The sequence below is a fragment of the Chionomys nivalis genome, chromosome 22, assembly GCF_950005125.1.
Source record: "Chionomys nivalis chromosome 22, mChiNiv1.1, whole genome shotgun sequence".
NCBI lineage: Eukaryota > Metazoa > Chordata > Mammalia > Rodentia > Cricetidae > Chionomys > Chionomys nivalis.
In genome coordinates, this window is record NC_080107.1 from 43,119,450 (window position 1) to 43,137,932 (window position 18,483).

Below are 18,483 nucleotides of genomic sequence, written 5' to 3' on the forward strand. Positions count from 1 at the left end.
TGTCAGAGCAAATAAATATCCTTGGAGCTGCCCCTCCCCCACCACGCCCCCCAGCGGCTGTTCTCCTGGGCCCTGCAAGTCTTTAATCTTCCTGATTCATTTTCCTGCCGGCCTTGTGGCATATTAATGTTAGGTCAAAAGGCATTCCATCTGTTATTCTGGAGGTCTTATTTCATTTTTATTCAAGAATATGTAATCCTGAGAAAAAATAATCACATATGAGATCAACAGCGCAGTCTTGCCCTGAGTTCTCAGAATCTGACAACCACAAAACCAGAAAGCGGAGCTGGATCCAACCTGTCTTTCCTCATGAGTGGGAAACTGAGGCTCGGGCAAAGTGAGTCTGTGCCAAAGTCAGGCTGGCACCTGGTTCTCCCTACATCCTTCCCCTAAACCTCACATGCCAGGTAGGGGCAGGTCTCAACTCAGTTGTCTCGCGAGAGATCTGGTTTCCTGGGTCTGGAGTGACTCAGCCTTCTGTTGGTAGCTTTGTCATTGTGTCCACATGCCTAACAGAGACATCTAAGAGAAGAAATATTTATCCTGGCTCACGGTTTTAGAGACTCGGCAAAAGGATGGAAAGAAAGAAGGAGGGAGAAGAGGAAGAAGAGGAAGGAGGGGAGGGGTAAAAGGAGAGAAGAGGTGAGAAGAGGAGGAAGAGGAGGAGGGGAAAGGATGAGGAGGAAGAAGGAGGTGGGAGAGATGGGGAGAAAAGAGAAGAGGTGAGGAGTGGAGAAAGGGAAAGAGAGGAAGAGGAAAGAGGGATTCTACCACTAGTTATCCCCAAGTCGCTAACTGGTAGCCTTCATCTGTGCCTAGAACACCAATCGTCCTTGTCCCTCCCCCAGACACACTCAGGTTCTCAGCCTGCACTTCCAGGCTTTCTCCCAAGATCCAGAAGGGACCTTAAGTAAGGTGGTAACACCCCATCTCCTAGAGATAGATGATATGGTTCCCACTGGGTGCTGGGATCTGGTCCTCATCCTGCGGTCAGGTGATCTACACAGGTCATCTGAAGCTCAGGGGCTGAGTGTAGACCTGAGGTCACAAGGGTGGACCAATCCATCTCCAACGTGACAAAAGGAAATTGAACTTGAGAAGCTGAGCTGGTGCTCCAGAGGCTGCAAAGGTCCCACTGCAGCCCTACCCTCTCCCGAAGCTGCTTGCTCTATTTTGGGTCCAGCACACAGTGTGGACCTGTGTGCTGTGGGAAACATTGACAGGCAATTACGCTGTGCACATGGGGTGAGACAGACATGGTCTGATAGACAAGAATGTAGCATGGTGTTACAGGCAGCCCACGCACACTGCAGCTGCTGCCCTGAACAGTCTGAGTGAGGGGCAAGGTGGGTGACTCTGCCCTCAGCTTGGACAGGGCCAGGCTTGAGTGTGACTGGCTGCGGTGCCCAGCTGTGGGCTTGCTGACATGTTCCCCCAGCTGCCTGTTTTACCGTAGTGCTGTAGAAGACAGCAAAGCAGACAGCCAGCCCTCTCCAGAGCTGCTCTGTTCAAAACAAAATTCAGCCTAAGCCCCAGCACGTTGGCTGCTCAGCTTTCATCAACCCTTGGCTGTGACCCATAGGATGCTGTACAGGGTCAAGCTGGCGCTTCCCTGAAGATGAGGTTCGCTCTCCGTCACTGTGAGAGATCCCTGTGATACCCACCTACTGGCCAGAAGGGTTCACTTTAGATCATAGCTTCAAATGACTCAGTCAGCAGCTGGCCAGTTCCATGGCAGAGGACTATGGAAGAACACAGCCAGGACGAGAAGAGACTGGCATACTATTAGCCCTTCAAGAGCACCCCTAATAATGGGCACAGTGACCTCCCACCAGACGTCGCCTACTAAAGTTTCCAGAGCCCGAGACAGCCCCAGGCTAGAGACCAAGCCTTTGCCCAGGGGCTAGCCTCCCGAGGCTGGAGCTACCTAGTGTGCATACCTGGGCCTCTGGAATATCCTCATGGGGTCAGTGGTAGGAACTCCCAGCCCAGAAGGGAGAGTGGCAGCTTAGGTCCCATCTTACTCTCTGCAGTGGCAATGCCCCACCCTTGTGATTCTTAAATAAAATTGTTTTTTTTTGTTTTTGTTTTTGTTTTTAATTTTGGAAACCAGAACATTTATTTTATGACAGATTGAAATCCTCACGATGAACTGGATGCTGCAACAGCTGCCCTCTTGGGTTTAGGGGTTGTCCCTTCACGGAATCCATGTCTGAATCTTCGGTAGACAATTTTTAGGTGCCACATCCACCCAGTCCCTGTAGTGTTTCATCTCTTAGCCTTGGCACTCCAGTTATACTTTCTCTTGCGCTTGGCCAGGTAGCCACATTTGCCACAGGTAGACTTCTGAAGGTGGTAGGCCTTAGAGCCACAGCGGCGGCACAACGTGTGCTTCTTGTTGCGACGCTTTCCGAAGGATGACGTTCCTTTCGTCATCTTGCTTCTGCTGCCGAGGCCAAAGAGACCAGAAGAGCTCTTAAATAAAATTGTAAGGTCAGCTTCATACATCCTGGAACCCTCTTCCCAGTGCTGGTCTGGGGACACTCTGACCTCCTAATGACAAACCACAGGCATTCACAGTGAGAAAAGACAGTGACCTCAAGCAGGCAGAAGCGAGGCAAGAATTCAGAAGAGAGGAATCTGTCAGTTGGGCCCAGGTATTCAGGTTTTTACTAAAGGCTGCTAACATGTGCTGAGACGCCCATGGTGTGTACCTGGTCCCATTCACCGGACCATCACCTATGTTCGCCTTCTCAGTCCAAACATCAGGCCCAAATCATGGCCGCCCTAGACCTCAGAGAACAAACTCAGCCACACACTCTACAAGCTGATATGTATGCAGCATTGCTGTTGATACAAATGAAAATAGGGTCCCAGGGTATGGGGAGTGGCCCTCAGGACCAAAGAACAAGGAATGAATGGATGGATGTCTCGTCCAACTGAAGCCATGGCCGTCAGAGAGCCACTGTCAGTCTGCCGTGGGGACATAGCTCAGTCAGTCAGGAGTTCTATAGACCCCAGCCATACAGAGGAGTGCAAGGTCTTCATTGGGGACAGCTCTCATATCCACGTCCTTTGACAGAAACACCTGCAGCTGACATGCCAGTGCGTGGAGATAGCCCCTCAACTGGGAAGAGGAAACTATCAGGCTACATGTCCACTGTCCTGTGCCGGGCTCTCTTTTCCCAGGCCTGGGTCCTGGATCTTACAAGCATGGCACAGGATAGCCATGGAGAAAAAAATCCATTGCATGATCCTGGAGACTCCTATGCTCGGGCTTTGGAGGCAGATAGCAGCCATCCCATGGCGTCAGCAGCTTGTAGGAGAACGAGAGCCTTTGGCCAGTGCGGGAAGTGAGGAGGTATCACAGGGTAACCCCCAGGTCCTTCCCATCCTGCCCAACTCTCCCACAGCATGAATAAACATTGTCAAAAGCTACAAAGGCTTGTGTTGTGTGTGACCAAGCACTAACTTCAACACAAAGTATGGGAACCTTTGGTCTCGAAAGTCAGGGTTTCTGTGGGTTCTCATAGCAGGTGTATCTGGACATAAAGCCAAGCCTCCCTCGAAAGAGTAATGGGGTATCCGGCACTAACACCTACCCTTCCAAAAGGTTTACGTGTTTGTGAGACTGGGTCCCAACCCCAACCTGGTATACCTGTCCATTGCCGCAGAAGCCTGTCCCTGAGGCCTCTGAATATGGAATGCAAGCCCCCCTCCTCCTACAGCAGTGAGTGACAGTACGCTCTTCTCTAGCCCCGGGCTGCCCTCTTCCTAATGGATAGGAGGCATTTTTGCAACAATCAAAATAGATTTAATAACCAGACAGCAAAATTGCAATTTTAAGGAAAAAAAGCAAGGGTAGTAAATATTCATTGATTTTTTTTTCCCCTGTGAGATCATGAGGTCGTGTTTTAGAAATAGATTACAGTGTTGCAGTGTTACAGATATACCAACCTAGCACACGGGCACCACACACTTGCACAGGCTCAACTGTGACTCTCACTGGATAACAGCTGGTGGGGAGCAGGAAGCCCCTCCCCCCTGGAGCCCAGTGCTGTGACCTCCTGTGGCCTCCTGGACACAAACTCCCAACCACTAAAATCATATTAGAATCTGCTAGCTCTGTCTGGGGGAGAGGGGATGTGGCTTGGGGGAGGGGAGCCGGAAGGAGAGGAGAGAGGGGAAACCGAGGTCAGGATGTAGTATTTGAGAGAAAAAAAAAACAAGAAAAAACAAAAAATAGTCTGCTGTGTGTGTCCTGAAGCAAAGAAGATGGGTAGTGGGAAGCATGGGTGGGGCCCCCAGGCCATGCCTGCTCTGTGGTCTTTTTCCATTTCATCAATGAAGGCAGTGATCGTGGCAGCCTATTCATTTACCCAGAAGGCCAACTTCTCAGAGCCAGTCCCAACTTGAGGCTACCTTGTGCAGGCATCACACATTCTACCATCCAAGAGAAAAATTGTGCTTCCTGACTGCTGAGGCCTCCCAGTCTCCCCTCCAGGGGAGTTTCTCATCCATTCAGCAAATCTGCTGCCGACACCCAGCTTCAAGAACACTGTAAGGTCTGCCCGCTGGAGAAGTACCCACCGCCACACCTGTCAAAGTCCAGAGCCCAGCAGAGGCCAGGGTGTGGGGAGCCCAGACCTGCCAGAACTGAGGGGGAGAGTGAGGACAGGATTGCTGAGAGAAACACCTGATCATGGCCTTAGTGGGCGATCTCTGCAAAACACCCCAGGGAAAATACCCTGTCAGGAGCATATTTACTCTGCGAATGATGAGGAGCCAAGGAGGATATTAGAGCAGGGGAGTACTGATGGGAAGATTGTTCCTGTGGTACTGTGATACTGTGACATGATACTGTAACACTGTGACATTGTGATACTATGATAAATACTGTGACACTGTGACATTGTGATACTATGATAGATGCTGTAATACTGGACACTGTGATACTGTCATACTGTTATACTGTGACACTGTGACCTGTAATAGATACTCTGATACTGTCATAATGTGATATTGTTATACTGTGATATTATGACACTGTGACACTGATACTGTGACACTGTGATACTGTGACATTGTGATACTGTGACATTGTGATACTGTGATAGATAGTGTGACACTGTGATACCGTGACATTATGATACTGTGACATTGTGACACTGTGACATTGTGATACTGTGGTATATACTATAATATTGTCACACTGTCATACTGTCACACTGTGACCTGTAATAGATACTCTGATACTGTCATACTGTGATATTGTTATACTGTGACACTGTGATACTGTCATACTATGATACTGTGACACTGTCATACTGTGATAGATACTGTGACACTGTCATACTGTGAGAGATACTGTGATACTGAGACACTGTCATACTGTGAGAGATACTGTGATACTGAGACACTGTCATACTGTGATAGATACTGTGATACTGAGACACTGTCATACTGTGACACTTGTCATACTGTGAGAGATACTGTGATACTGTGAAGGAGATACAGGGTGGGTGTGGGCCAGGGACCAGCCATTCTCTGAAGCCTGTGGGGAACATGAAAACCCCTGGGCACTGCCCTCCACACCATTCCTGAGTAAGTTGGAAGCAGAAGACTTGCCTACATCAGGCTGTGTAGTGACATCTGGGTGTGGAGGTGGCTGGGTCCCCTTGGAGGCGGGGCTATCCCAGAAGGATCTACCTTGGAGAGGGTAGGGCCTGTAGATCCTGAACCCTGCAGCCTGCCCCAGTCCCCATTCTACCTGCAGCCTTGCAGGTTGCTGGCTTCCCACCTCCTCATGCCCTCTGCCCACTGACAGCCTCCTCCAGACATCCTGCCGAGACGTGTGCAGTGGATATCTGTCCAGGTAACACAGCCGTCCCTTTCTGGAGCTGCCTGGAGCTCAGCATGGCAGAGGCAGCCAGAGCAGCAGTGAGGGGCACAGGAACGGGGGACCAGCTCCATCAGAGTGCCAGTCTCTGTGTTGGGTTCAATTGCCCTGCTGGGGCACCAGCCATAGGGAAGAATGGAACCCTGGGACTGGCCAACAAGAAATCCTGTCCTTCACATGACAACCTCCTGAACCTCCTTATCACTCCCTCTTCGCTGCAGGGACAGAACCCACGGCTGCAATGGGCTTAGTGGGGTCTGAGCCAGATCCCAGGTTTTCCATTCCAGAACCAACCACTGCACACAGATGAAGCCCCTCCTGGCCTATCCCCTAAGAGAGGACCAGGAGAACTGCCCCAGTTGCCTCCCCAGTTTCTCACTCAATCCTGAGGGGCTCCACCTCAGCCTTCCCAGGCCTAGGCTGCTAACTACAGGAGCAGGGTGACTGCAATAGGCCTGCCCATTGCTGTCCCGCCTCCTCTCTGTCAGCCCCTCCCACTCCACCATCTTGTAACTGGAATCTCTTTCCCCAGGATGAAGGTAGGCAATACAAGAAGTTTCTACTGGGGTGGGGTGGGGTGAGGGTGCCAAGTAGCTCCTACCACAACCAAGGTCCCAATGATAAATCGAAGTTTAATTCCACCGAAGTTCACCCTGGAGAACCAATGACTTTGTTAGGCTCACTAATGGAGCAGTGGTTGAGGGTTACAGAGGGGAATATGGGTGCCATCAGAGTAACCACACTGGAAGACCTGTATCAAGCATGATGGTTCTCTCATGGTTATGCAAATAAAATCTCCTCCCCTAGTTCCTACCAGCCTCTGAGCTCCAGCCCCTCCCCCAGGCCACATGCAATTAGGGCGGAACTGAGCACAACTGGCAGACAGAAGTAACTGGACACTCAAGTGATGGTCCCATCATCCTCCTCCTTTCAGGAAATGTTAATAGTGAATAAGGACAGTTGTGCAGTACTGATCTTCTGCAAGCAGCCACAGCTGAACTCATAAAGACGATGGTTGGTTGTTTGGCTCGAAGAATAGTGCCATTCAACAGCAGGTGACTACAAGAACCATGACACACACTAGGACAGGGACGAAGGAATGGATATCCATGCAGACCCTGCACAGCCCTTGCTGTGCACTAGCCACGGGGCTTCTCTGTTCTCTTCCTCCCACCCGCTCACCTTTTCTGTGGGACAAAAAAGGCTCTGGCACCTCAGCCTCGGTGGGGCTGGTTCATTTCTGGCTGCCATGGTGAGATAGTTCTCAATGACCTGTGTTGACAGAGGTTTCTGTCCCACCCGGTCCTGCAGCTGTTCAATCCCAAGAATCACACAGAGATCTACATTAATCATAAATTGATTGGCCTATTAGCTCGGGCTTCTTACTAACTCTTATAACTTATATTAGCCCATAATTCTTGTCTGTGTTAGTCATGTGGCTAGGTACCTTTTCCTGCGAGGCAGTCACATCTTGCTTCCTCTGTGGTTGGGTGACGACTGCAGACTGAATCTTCCCTCTTCCCAGAATTCTCATTGCCCTGCCTATACTTCCTGCCTGGCTACTGGCCAATCAGTGTTTATTTAAAATACAAGTGACAGGGTACAGACCATTGTCCCACAGCAGGCCTGAACTCCGAGGACTCTGAGAGGCCATTGCTTGTGCCTTCCAAACCTGCCCATCTCTTCCCATGCACCCCACACCCTTCAGCCTCTCCTCATCCTTCTCCCTTACAAGATGCCCCACCCTCTTGTGTGCCTCAGGGCCTTGGTACAGCCCTTCCTCAGGCTGATATGTGGCTTCCCACTGTCTCTTGGTTTGCTCTTTCAATCTAGTTCGTGCTTAGCTGCATCTTCCAGACAGACCTTCCTTGGTGTTCCCTCCTCACCCACAGCCCCCACCCCTTGACCCTTCTTTCCTCCCCTGCTACTTCTCCTTCTCAGAGCTCATTCCATATCTAGACAGACTGCTCCCTGCCCACAGAGATGTCTGTTTCTGCTGAGTCCTAAGCAGGATCGTGATGGGGAAGACAGTGCAAAGTTTCCTCCATTTTGTATTCTTGAGGAGGCCGTTTCAGGGTTAACTAGGATTTGATCTCCTTGATGGAGAATCCCGTGGAGAATTACCCAGCTCTATTCTAGGAACCCAAGGTTAAAATGCTCCGGCTAGTTTGTATTAGCTTCAGTTAGATTGCCTGCTTGTGTGGAACTCCTTACAGCTAACCACTTTTTTTGCTTCTGCTGAACCGCTTGCTTCTGTGAAGCCAGCCTGCAGCTACCACACAAGATACCGGGATAGGGTTTTTTACTTCAATAAATCCCCTGCTCTGTACACTTAGGGCTACACTTAGGATCTAAATACCTGACTGTAGTCCCAGATGACTGGAAAAAGGCTTTCACCAGGCTATGAACTGTGTCTGAGTGGCCATCTCTGGTGGGCTTTCTGTAACACATAGCAGTGCTTGGCACACAGTAGGTGAGGTACAAGGCCTTGAGTACTTCCTGGAGGAGGAGCAGAGCCTCCTGCTCTCTGTTACTTGGATGGAGTTCGTTTGGCTTCTCAAGGTAGAGAATGCACACTCTGATGAACCAGTTACCTGGTTGGAAATCACTGGTCCATTACCTCTCTGCTGACCCAAGAAGCCATGACACCATCTCCACTGAGGCCTCGTGTCCCCAGCAGCTGCCACCTTCTGAGATTCTGCCTGCTCTTACTTCCCAGGGGTCCAAGGTCTGAAGCCTTTGACCCTTTAGCCCAGCACTGGAGCTAGAGAAAGGAGCAGCAAGAAAGGTAGAGTGTGTACTGTGTGTGTGTGTGTGTGTGTGTGTGTGTGTGTGTGTGTGTGTGTGTTTGAGTCTGAGTGCTGTGTGTGTGTACTCATGTACCAAGAAAGGGCTTACTTGTGTGGGAATGCCTTCTTCCCTGCTTTCCTTCTCCACCAATCTACCTTTCTTTTTCCTTTCCTTTCCTTCCTTCCTTCCTTCCTTCCTTCCTTCCTTCCTTCCTTCCTTCCTTCCTTCCTTTTTTCCTTTCAGATTTTGCTACAGTGGACAGAGCCCCAGACCATGGTCAGGTCAGAGCTTGTGATCTGGATGCTAGAAGCCTGGGTAAGCCCACACTGAGTGGCCTAGAGGAAGCACAGGAAAGCCTGGCTGGCATAATGCGAGCCGACCAAGCACCAAGTATTCTTTCAGCTCCCACCCAGCACCCAGCCAGGGTCCTCCATGTCCCCCTGCTCATCTCCCTCTGGCCTGAGCCTGTGAATTGCTTGTCCCCATGCCTGGCTGGGTTCTTAAGTGCCCGAGATTCTGAATGCAAAGGAGCCTGGAGGCCCATTATGCCAAGCTTATGCGGGAATAATGAGGGGGAGACTCTGTAATGTGAGGCTGTGTCTAATAAAGGGAAATTTATTCAGTGCGTTCCAGAGGAGCGAGTGCTGGCTGGCCTTAAAACAAAATTGCCACGTGCCAATGCGGTGTGCTTTCCAACAAAAGCTGGGTTGCAGTCACCCTTATCCTGAACTCAACAGCCTGGACCTAGGATGGGCTGAGGGGAGGGGGTTGAGTTGAGGAATCAAGCTGGGGAGAAAGCCGGAGTGTACTCCTACTTCTCATTAAGACACATGGGTGGGTGCTAGGGACTCCATCATTATACAACATTAGTTCTGGAGTAGGGTTCCTGGGGTGCACCTAGCATCCCTTGTACCCCACTTCAGACCCCATGAAGCCTACCTGTGGAGCTCTATCCCCTTGGTAAAGAGGGGGTGGTAAGGAGGTATAGGTGGTTGTCATTTGAAGGACAGGCTTTCCTGTCTGCCAGCACCAGGGCTCCATCCTGTCCCTTCCCTGTAGCTGGTGCCCCAGCAGGGCAGTTGAACCCAACACAGAGGTTGGCACTCTGCTGGAGCTGGTCCCCTGTCCCTGTGTTCTTCACTGCTGCTCTGACTGCCTCTGCCATGCTGAGCTCCAGGCAGCTCCAGAAAGGGACGGCTGTGTTACCTGGACAGATATCCACTGCACACATCTCGGCAGGATGTCTGGAGGAGGCTGTCAGTGGGCAGAGGGCATGAGGAGGCTGGGGTGGCGGTAAGCCAGGAGTCTGAGAGACTCCTCAGGTAGAGTGGGACAGACTGCAGGGTTCAGAATCTGCAGGTCCTACCTGCTCCAGTATGGCTTCTTCCAGGACTGATTCATGGTGCAAGGGTGAGATGGAACATCCGACCCCAGTTCCATCTCTCTTGATCTCCAGCCCAGGTTTGGTCTCATGTGGATGTGACCAGGTCTTCATGGGGCAAATGAGTGGACTCAGAGCCACCACCAGATCTTCCTGTGAAGATATCGTGCTGAGTTGTTTCCATACCTGTGCAGTTTCCGGCCTCCAACTGTTGCTGCAATGTTGGGCAATTTAGGAAACCTAGCCAGGACTTGCATACCCAGCCCACCGAGTCTTCCTTGGGGATAATCTGCATCCCTCCATCCATTCCACAGAACCTTTCCAATGCTGTGTCTTCCGACTCGTCATTTATTTAGTCTCTTTGAGTGATACTTTAAAAATTGTATGAGCATATAGGACCTGGGTATGTTTTGTTGAATTTATTCCCAACCATTTCCTCGAACTCTTTGAAGTGTTTTCAACATCTTTGATTTCTGGTTGCTTGTGTCTGGCCTGTGAAAATGCAATTGGTCTCTGTGTATTGAATGCTACAGAATGAAATGGGTCTGGCAACCCGAAGTTCATACTCAAATGTCATCACCCTGATTCCCAGGCTGTGACCAGGAACACAAAGGGTAATGAAGCTGAAAAGAGGTGTTTAAGGTGGCTCCTATCTCAATGCCACTGTGGTCTGCAGAGGGATGGTCAGAAAAGGACACAGATGATGCTCCCAAGCCAAGGAGGGGGTATCCAGACCCCGGGACTGTGCACATGGGAGACTGAGTTTCAGCCTTGGGGTAGCCATGGCAAGTTTGTTTCCTGGACCCACCTACTTGTTATAATGAGAGATTTAAAATATTGAGAGTGAGGTTTTCTCTTGCACCTTGTGTCTTGGGAACCTAATGAGCTCAGTAAAGCAAGCAGCATTTAAGATCACCCTCAGAGATTTCTCCTGACCCAGCCTGTTGCTGATGTTGCTGCTCATGATGGAGCCACCTTTCTCTTCTTTCCTTTGTCCCCACAATTCTACACTGGCCACACTTGTTACACAGGTGCTCTTCCACTGTGGAAGGCCAGTGCATGGTGTGGACAGCCTGGCTCCTACCCCAGCCTCTCCTAGGTAGCATGTGTGGCCAGTTGGGTGTTGTGGCCTTTGAGACACCTTTCCTCCAGCCTCAGGTGCCCCTGCTAATGCAACTTGGTAAGGTTTTGCTAAACGGATGGATGGATGCAGAGTATCACCAAGGAAAAGCTCAATGGGCTTTGCAAGCAGGTTCTAAAGCCTAGCAAAGACTGGAGCAGCCAATTGATCTGGGATGGAAGAAAAGAGAGAGGACCAGACAAAGTCACTGCAAGATCTACTGCAATACAGAGGTCAGGACAAGGAGTGGTCCAGAAAAGACAGAACTATGGGTCCAGTGTGGTAGCGTGCACTGCAATCCCAGCATTTGGAAGGCTGAAATGGCTCAGGTGATAAGAGCAATTGTTGCTCTGTCATGTGGACTGGAGTTTGGACCCCGGTACCCATGTCAAGCAACTCACAAACTCCCTAACTCCAGCTCTGATGTCGTCTTCTGGCTCCCTAGAGCACCTGCACACACAGTCCTATACAAACACACAGCATGCTAATAATAAAAATAAAGACACAGTGATTAATAAGACAGAATAGGATTGCACATGTGTGTGTGGCCAGTGGTTTGAATAAGAGACTAAAGAAGTTCAATGACAAAAGGAAAACCTTCCCAACAAAGGGAATCAAGACATTGGCTCCTTGTATGAAGAATAAAGATTAGAGCCCTGCCTCGCATCAGCCCCTACACACACCAGATGATAGAAGGAGCTAGATGTTTTAATGCCTTACAAGAACTCTAGACAAAAATAAGAAAGTGCATTTTTATACTGTTTAGGAAAAGAAATTCTATGATGTCAAATCCAAAACCCAGAAAGTGTAAAGAGAAAAAGCTAACAGCTCTCACCAGAAAAGCCTTTTCCTTCTTCTCTTGGACCAAAGACACTATCCAAAGAAGACAAGGAACAGACTAGGAGGAATATTTGACGCTCTTAAAACAAGCAAAGGATTATTATTTAGACAACATGGAAAGCATTGAGTACTACAAACCCAGAAGCAAAACAAGCAGAGACACACCCGGGCAGCTCGGAGCAGGACAGGCGCAATTAGCATCATTCAAAGAGATTCAAAGTGCTGAGATAATATTTCCGTCTCAAGACTGACAAACAGTTGAAATAGTGACAATATCTGGCACTGACGGAGGCAACTGGCGTCATCGCACACATTACAAGTGTGAATTTGTGAGCTCTGTTTATTGGGCACTTCCTGAGGTCCGCGAACTCTGAAGGTGTATTCCTCCCACTGCGCAGGCTCATTCCTAGATGCCCGTCCTGCAGAGATGCGAATGAGTGTCTCCTCGCTGCTGCGACACACTTCCACCTCTTCTGGATCTATTCTGGGTTTAAACAAACAAAGGCATTCTCGGCAGCAGTGAAGATGGAAGTTAGATACCCCCATCCCCAAAACCAGAATGATGCTGTAGAACTCAAGGGCTTCACCTTCACACCTGCGGAGTTCCTTTGGCCGGGGCTGGTACCACAGACAGAAATCTTGGATTAAGATACAAATGTCTTTCAGGATGTGCAGAGGGTCATTCTGTCTAAAACATGAATGATTTGAGATGTTTCTTCCAGTATTAGTTACAAAGTGGAAAACGAAATGTCCCCTATATCCTCGAATGAAGAATGGATTCTCCCAAAGGTAAACACAGCACTCTTGCAATGGCTCTCGTCTTTGTTTCCTTTCCTGTTGCCATGGTAAAATACCCTGACACAGGCAACGGTCAGGCTCACAGGTCAAGAGTTCAGTGGGGAAGGAGTTTGGATCCGCTGGTTGCATCGTGTCCATCGTCAGGAATCTATGAATGCTTGTGGCTATGTAGCTCCCTTTTCCCACTTCTACAGCCCAAGGTACCATTCAGGGAATGGTACCACCCCCAGTGGGCAGTTCTTACCACCTTGATTAACACAATCAAGATGATCCCCAAGGGATGTGGCTGGAGACCTGTCCCAGAGGTGTTTCTAGATTCTGTCAAGTTGACAATACCGCACAGCCAGTAAGAGGAATTCACCCCACTGAGCTGACTTCCGAAGATTTCCAAGCTCCGTTGACCAAGCGTGTGATCATCAAAGCACAGTCCTGCTAGCATAGAGAAATCTTGAAAATGCAGAAGACACAGAAAGAAGACGACGATAGAGTTAACAGTGGTGAACATGCCTGCACGCCTTAAAAAGAGACTCCATACTTTGTCCAGCTACGTATTTCTACGTGAGTACTTGCAGAGAGAAACAGCTTTCTCACTGGTTACATAGTAACAACTCTGAGGGCTACAAAGCCTGTTGCTTGCCCTTTCGTGGAAGGCTGAAATCCTGGTCTCACCTCCTGATGAGGAAGCTGAAGTAGAGAGGGGTTGGCTGGACTCTATTACCCTAGTCTCTAACCTCCCTCCAATCTGACCAGGCCTCTCACTCTGGGGATCCTCTTGTAGGCTGTCGATCTTCCTAACCCACAGCACCCGATGCTATCATATGGATGGCCCAAGCATAGAAGGCAGGCTCCTGTCTGCTTTGCATCTTGTCTTGCTTGCTTGCTCTTTAGCTACTGTGGACCCTCTGTGGTGCCAACCCCAGACGACCTTGAGCCATCCCACAAACCCATCTCACTGCATGGAGACGTGATCTCCACGCATCCCCTAGTGAAGTCCTAACTATTTCAAGCCTCAGCTTGAAATGCTCTGCCCCATCAGCTAAATCCTGTTATATATATCAGAGTCATCCATCTCCTCAGCCCCTATCTCGGGGACACTGTTACACTTCTATAGTGTCTCTAACATTTACAGAGAGCATGGCTCCACAATTAAAAATCAGAGGCCTGGCTACCCCCAGTTCCCCAGAAGATACAAGGGCCCTGGAAGGCCTTCCTTCACCAGGTCTCAGTTCCACCATATACCTGCTGGGAGCTGACTGGGAAGGCAGGCAGCTCCAACAGAGGGCAACTAGCCTGCTTCTAACTTGGGAATAAAAAGCTGTTCTTATCGGAGACTGCTGTAGAAGGAAGCAGGTGGAGGAGGTATTTTGGGGTTTGGAAGGGGCCCCCCAGAGCCTGTGAAATCACACCAAGTAGGCAGCCACCTACTCTGCCTAAATATAATGCTGGTCTCGGGCAGCAGAGCGAGCTGCCTCTCAGCCAGTCGCCTCCCACCTGGCAGCATGGGCTTCTACTTGAACCTCTGTAGGCCTCTCGGCCACTCTCTGTCAGTAGCTGCCTGCTGCTGCCCCACTGAGGCCAGACTCTTCCGAGGCCTCCAGTGGTATTGCCTGATTGAAAACAGGTATGGGTCAAAGAGCCACAGTATGTGTCCATGAGCAATGCGTATGAAAGGACCACCTTTGGTGGTGCCCTTGATATCCACGTCAGAGCTGCTGGGGGTCCTTGGCCTGGTCCTCTTTGTCCAGCCCCTTTGGATCCTTCTCGTAATTCATGACCTTGGGGATGGTGAGGTGGCCTCTTCCTGAATTCCAATAACAAGAGGGAATATGAGGTGGTGAGGCCCGAAAGTGGCCAAGGCAGAGCCTCTCTACCTGGCTGGCCTCTGCTCCTTCTCGCTATGCAGGGGCTGAGGCCCTTCCAGCTCAGGCATCAAGATGATTTTCCCAGAAAGATTGAGCTCCATAAAATTCCAACATGGTGTTCTTCACTTCATGTCCTCTTGAGGCCTGGAGGCCGAGAAAGATGAATCTCGGCTTTGACATCATGTTCAGGTTCCTGGTCTCAGGGGTGACCCCTACTGGAGATGAATAGGTACTCTGACGATTAGAGCTCTCCCTGCCCTGGTGTGGGAGGGCTTGGAGGGAAGGCCCTGTCCTGCCCCTGTCCAGATCTGGAACATAGGAGGTGTTCCCTGTATGAAGGAAGAAGCAGGTTCATTCAGCCAAAGGGGCTCTGTCAGCCTCAGAGAAAGCTCTGTGGACTCTGTCTCCTTGATGGGTTAGGACACCATTGTCACCTAGGATAGGTGCCAGCCACTTCCAGTGGCTTCCTCACCCTGAAATCTGAACCTGCCTGGGCTCTGAGTGAGAACAGACCCAAGGACCAGGTCAATTTCTTCTCTTCTCACCCAGCAAATCGCCAGGCCTTCTGAGGTGGGTCTGTGACCACTGACCCACTGCAGTTGCCTGGACTTTCTCTGCCATTCTTTCTGGTGTTCAAGACAAACCAGCTCTGATTTTATGTGACAACTATAGTCCTCAAAGCCACACATTAGAGCCATATGCCAAATAGACTGCCAGGGACCTTAAAAGCAGCCACGGATCAAATGGGTGCCAGGCAACGAGATAAGCCAGGGACTCAAAAATCATATTCAAAATTTGCAGGTGTGACAGGAATTGGGGTTCTGGGGAGATAGCTGTCAATAAAGTACTTGCCATGCAATCATGAGGATCTGGGTTCAGGCACCCAGTATGCATATCAATAGCCAGGCATGGTGACATATTCCTGGAATCTTAGTACTAGGGAGGCAGAGGCAGGAGGATCCTCAAGCTTGGCCAGCTAGTCTAGCCAAATCAGTGAGCTGGGGTCAGAGTCCCTGTCTCAGAATAACAATAAGGATGCCTGGAAGAGTCATAAGGGATCATACTACTGTCTACCTTTTAAAAAGGAAGAAAGAAAGCCCTATAATATATGTAAGTCTGTGGATAAATATACCACTATCATCTAGGACACCTCCGGTGGCTTCCTTACCCTGAAATCTGAGTGTGTCTGGGCTCTAAGTGAGAACAGACCCATGATGCAAATTTAAATGAAATTTTTTCACCTGGGCTTCCTCCAAGAGCCAAAGACCACCTAATGAAATAATAATAATAATAATAACATGGAAAATGATAGAAGATGCCTAACATCTACCTCTGGCCTCCACATGAACACATATGCACATACAAACACACAAATACATGCACACACATGTACACGTGTTGGATAAGAGGAGACGGACATGAAGGCCATAACTTGATGCCCAACGTTCACCCCAGGTTCTGGGCTCCTCACCCATCTGTCTGCCATGGCTTCCTATCACCTCACTCCATTCTGCTTTTTGGATTCCCCTGACACTTTTGCCACACCTTGGCTTAGAGCAGAGGTTCTCAACCTTCCTAAGGCTGGGCCCTATAATACAGTTCCACCTGTTGCAATGACCCCCAACTATAAAGTCATTTTTGTTGCTACTTTATAATTTCAATTTTGATACTGCTACGAATCATAATGCAAATCTCTGTGTTTTCCTGGTGGTCTTAGGTGACCCCTGTGAAAGGGTTATCCGACCCCCAAAAGGTCATGACCCACAGGGTGAGAACCACTGGCTTAGCGGCTCACACACCAAACCAGCATGCAGTGGGCCTACTTTCATCAGATTCAGCCTGACTGTCCTTCCAGGCCACCCTGTCTTCCTAAAGGTCAGCTGAACTGGCCTTCCCCTCACAGCCCGTGTGACATCCCCCAAGACTCCAGTCTCACCTGTTGCTCATAGCCATCCACAATGCAATCCTCACCCCTTCTAAAGGGTCTGTTTCCTGACCCCTGCCAATCACCCATCCTCTCTCTCATCCAGCCTCATCAGCTAACATCCTCTTTCAGCTCTCCCGGTGCCCATGAAAGGTCTCTCGGTCTCTCTGAGCAGACATGTGTATCTGTCCCCCACTCAAGCCCGGAATGTCATCCCTTGTCGTGTCTGGGGGGTGCTCCTCCACCTCAGATGTCACAATCTAGTTGACGTGTCCACCAACGCTATTAGGAAGCCCGGCAGCGCCACTTGTTCTCAAAACGCCCCACTGAGTTCTCTTTTCTTCCTGAGAGATAGAAATGCTGACGCAGCAGACCCAAGGCCTGGCTGCAGTCAGTAGACATCCCTGGATTGATGACCCTGGGACAATATGGGGACTCACAGCACACCTAAAGAATTGATCGACAGGTAAGCCTCAAGCAGGAGGTGGACCAGGAGCCCACCGCAGGCCCCAGGAGACTCTTACAATGGATGGAGATCTAGAGGGGTCTCCAGAGGAAGCCTGGGCTTCTAAGGCATGAACCAGCACCAGCAACATCCTGCAGTACCTAGCCAGGACATGGGGCATGTCTAAAAGACATGGCATTACATGAAGGATCCTTGAGGTTCCTGTCCTGTCTGCCACCGGATAACTTGTTGCATAATTTCCTTGATCTCCTCTAGTGATGGCACCATTCAAAAGTAGACAGTGATCACTCCAGTTAGCTTATTCTGGCCAGGCTCTTAACTGAATATTTTGGCCCAGCTTTAATAAGAGAGGCACAGGTTGGCAGCCCAGAATGGCATGCCTTGTGCCTACAGTCCTTATTTGAGGTTCCCTCTGCACATTCCACCTCCATGGAATCTTGCTGGGACAACCTAAGAGCCTGAGATCTGTGGCTTGCATCACAGGGTCAAGGCCAGGGTCACAGCTTGAGACACCCCGTCCACTCCCTTTCATCCCTTCAGACCTGGGACCTTGCTTCACTGGGCTGTAAACTTGACGCCAAGACCCACCATGCTGTGTGTCTCAGTCCTTGGAGAAGATGTCCTCCTTATGCCCCTTTCTAGATCTGGTTGTACGCATTCCGGTCCCTCACCAGGGCTTCTAGACCTCTAGTGCATCTCTGGTTCCTGCCCAGGGTGTCCTCTAGTCTGACTCCCAACCAGGCATCCGCACTGGGCCTCTGACTTTTGCTACACTGGGCTACTCTAGTGGGCACTCCATCCAGACTCTTCCTGGGCAGCAACTGGTGCTCAGGGGCTGTCCCTGCCCATAGAGGTGACCCCAACCCCTGTTCCAGGAATCGTGATTCATCCCCACAACAGGCTGTGCATGGCTTCATTTTCTGGGTTGTTTTTTGTTTGTTTATTTGTTTGTTTTCCTCTCTTTCTATCGGTGATCTCAGAGGCTGTTGTAACTCCACCATGGTGTATCAGAATTTCTAGTGGGTTGGATTGGAGGGGGAAATGTTACTCTGATTTCAAGAAAGGATATTAGCTCTTAGAAAGCATCCCTCTAATCTAGAGGCTTTTGGCCCTGGTTTTGGTGTCAGTCCAGTTTTGCTCAGGTCTTTGGGACTCGCCATAAGCAATGGTCATTGCGCTTGGCTCTGTCATCTCCAGGACTGGAGTGGCAGTGACAGAAGGTTTGCCTCTAGCTTTAGGTTGGGCACTTACCCCGTCCAGCGGACCAGATGCCTGCTTCCTGCTATCCCTGATTACACTATGCTGTCACTAAGCCTGGGCCTCTGCTGGAGTAGAATGAGAGTCTTCTGAAGCCTGAGGGTCTGAACTCAGAGATTTACTGCCTGGGACCCTAGGCCAGCACA

At 50.0% G+C, this 18,483-nt stretch overlaps 1 pseudogene; it reads right to left on the reverse strand.

The window, feature by feature from the left end:
- Window positions 1–2,110: 2,110 nt before the first annotated feature.
- LOC130864854 (60S ribosomal protein L37-like) lies at window positions 2,111–2,436 on the reverse strand (annotated as a pseudogene).
- Window positions 2,437–18,483: the final 16,047 nt, after the last annotated feature.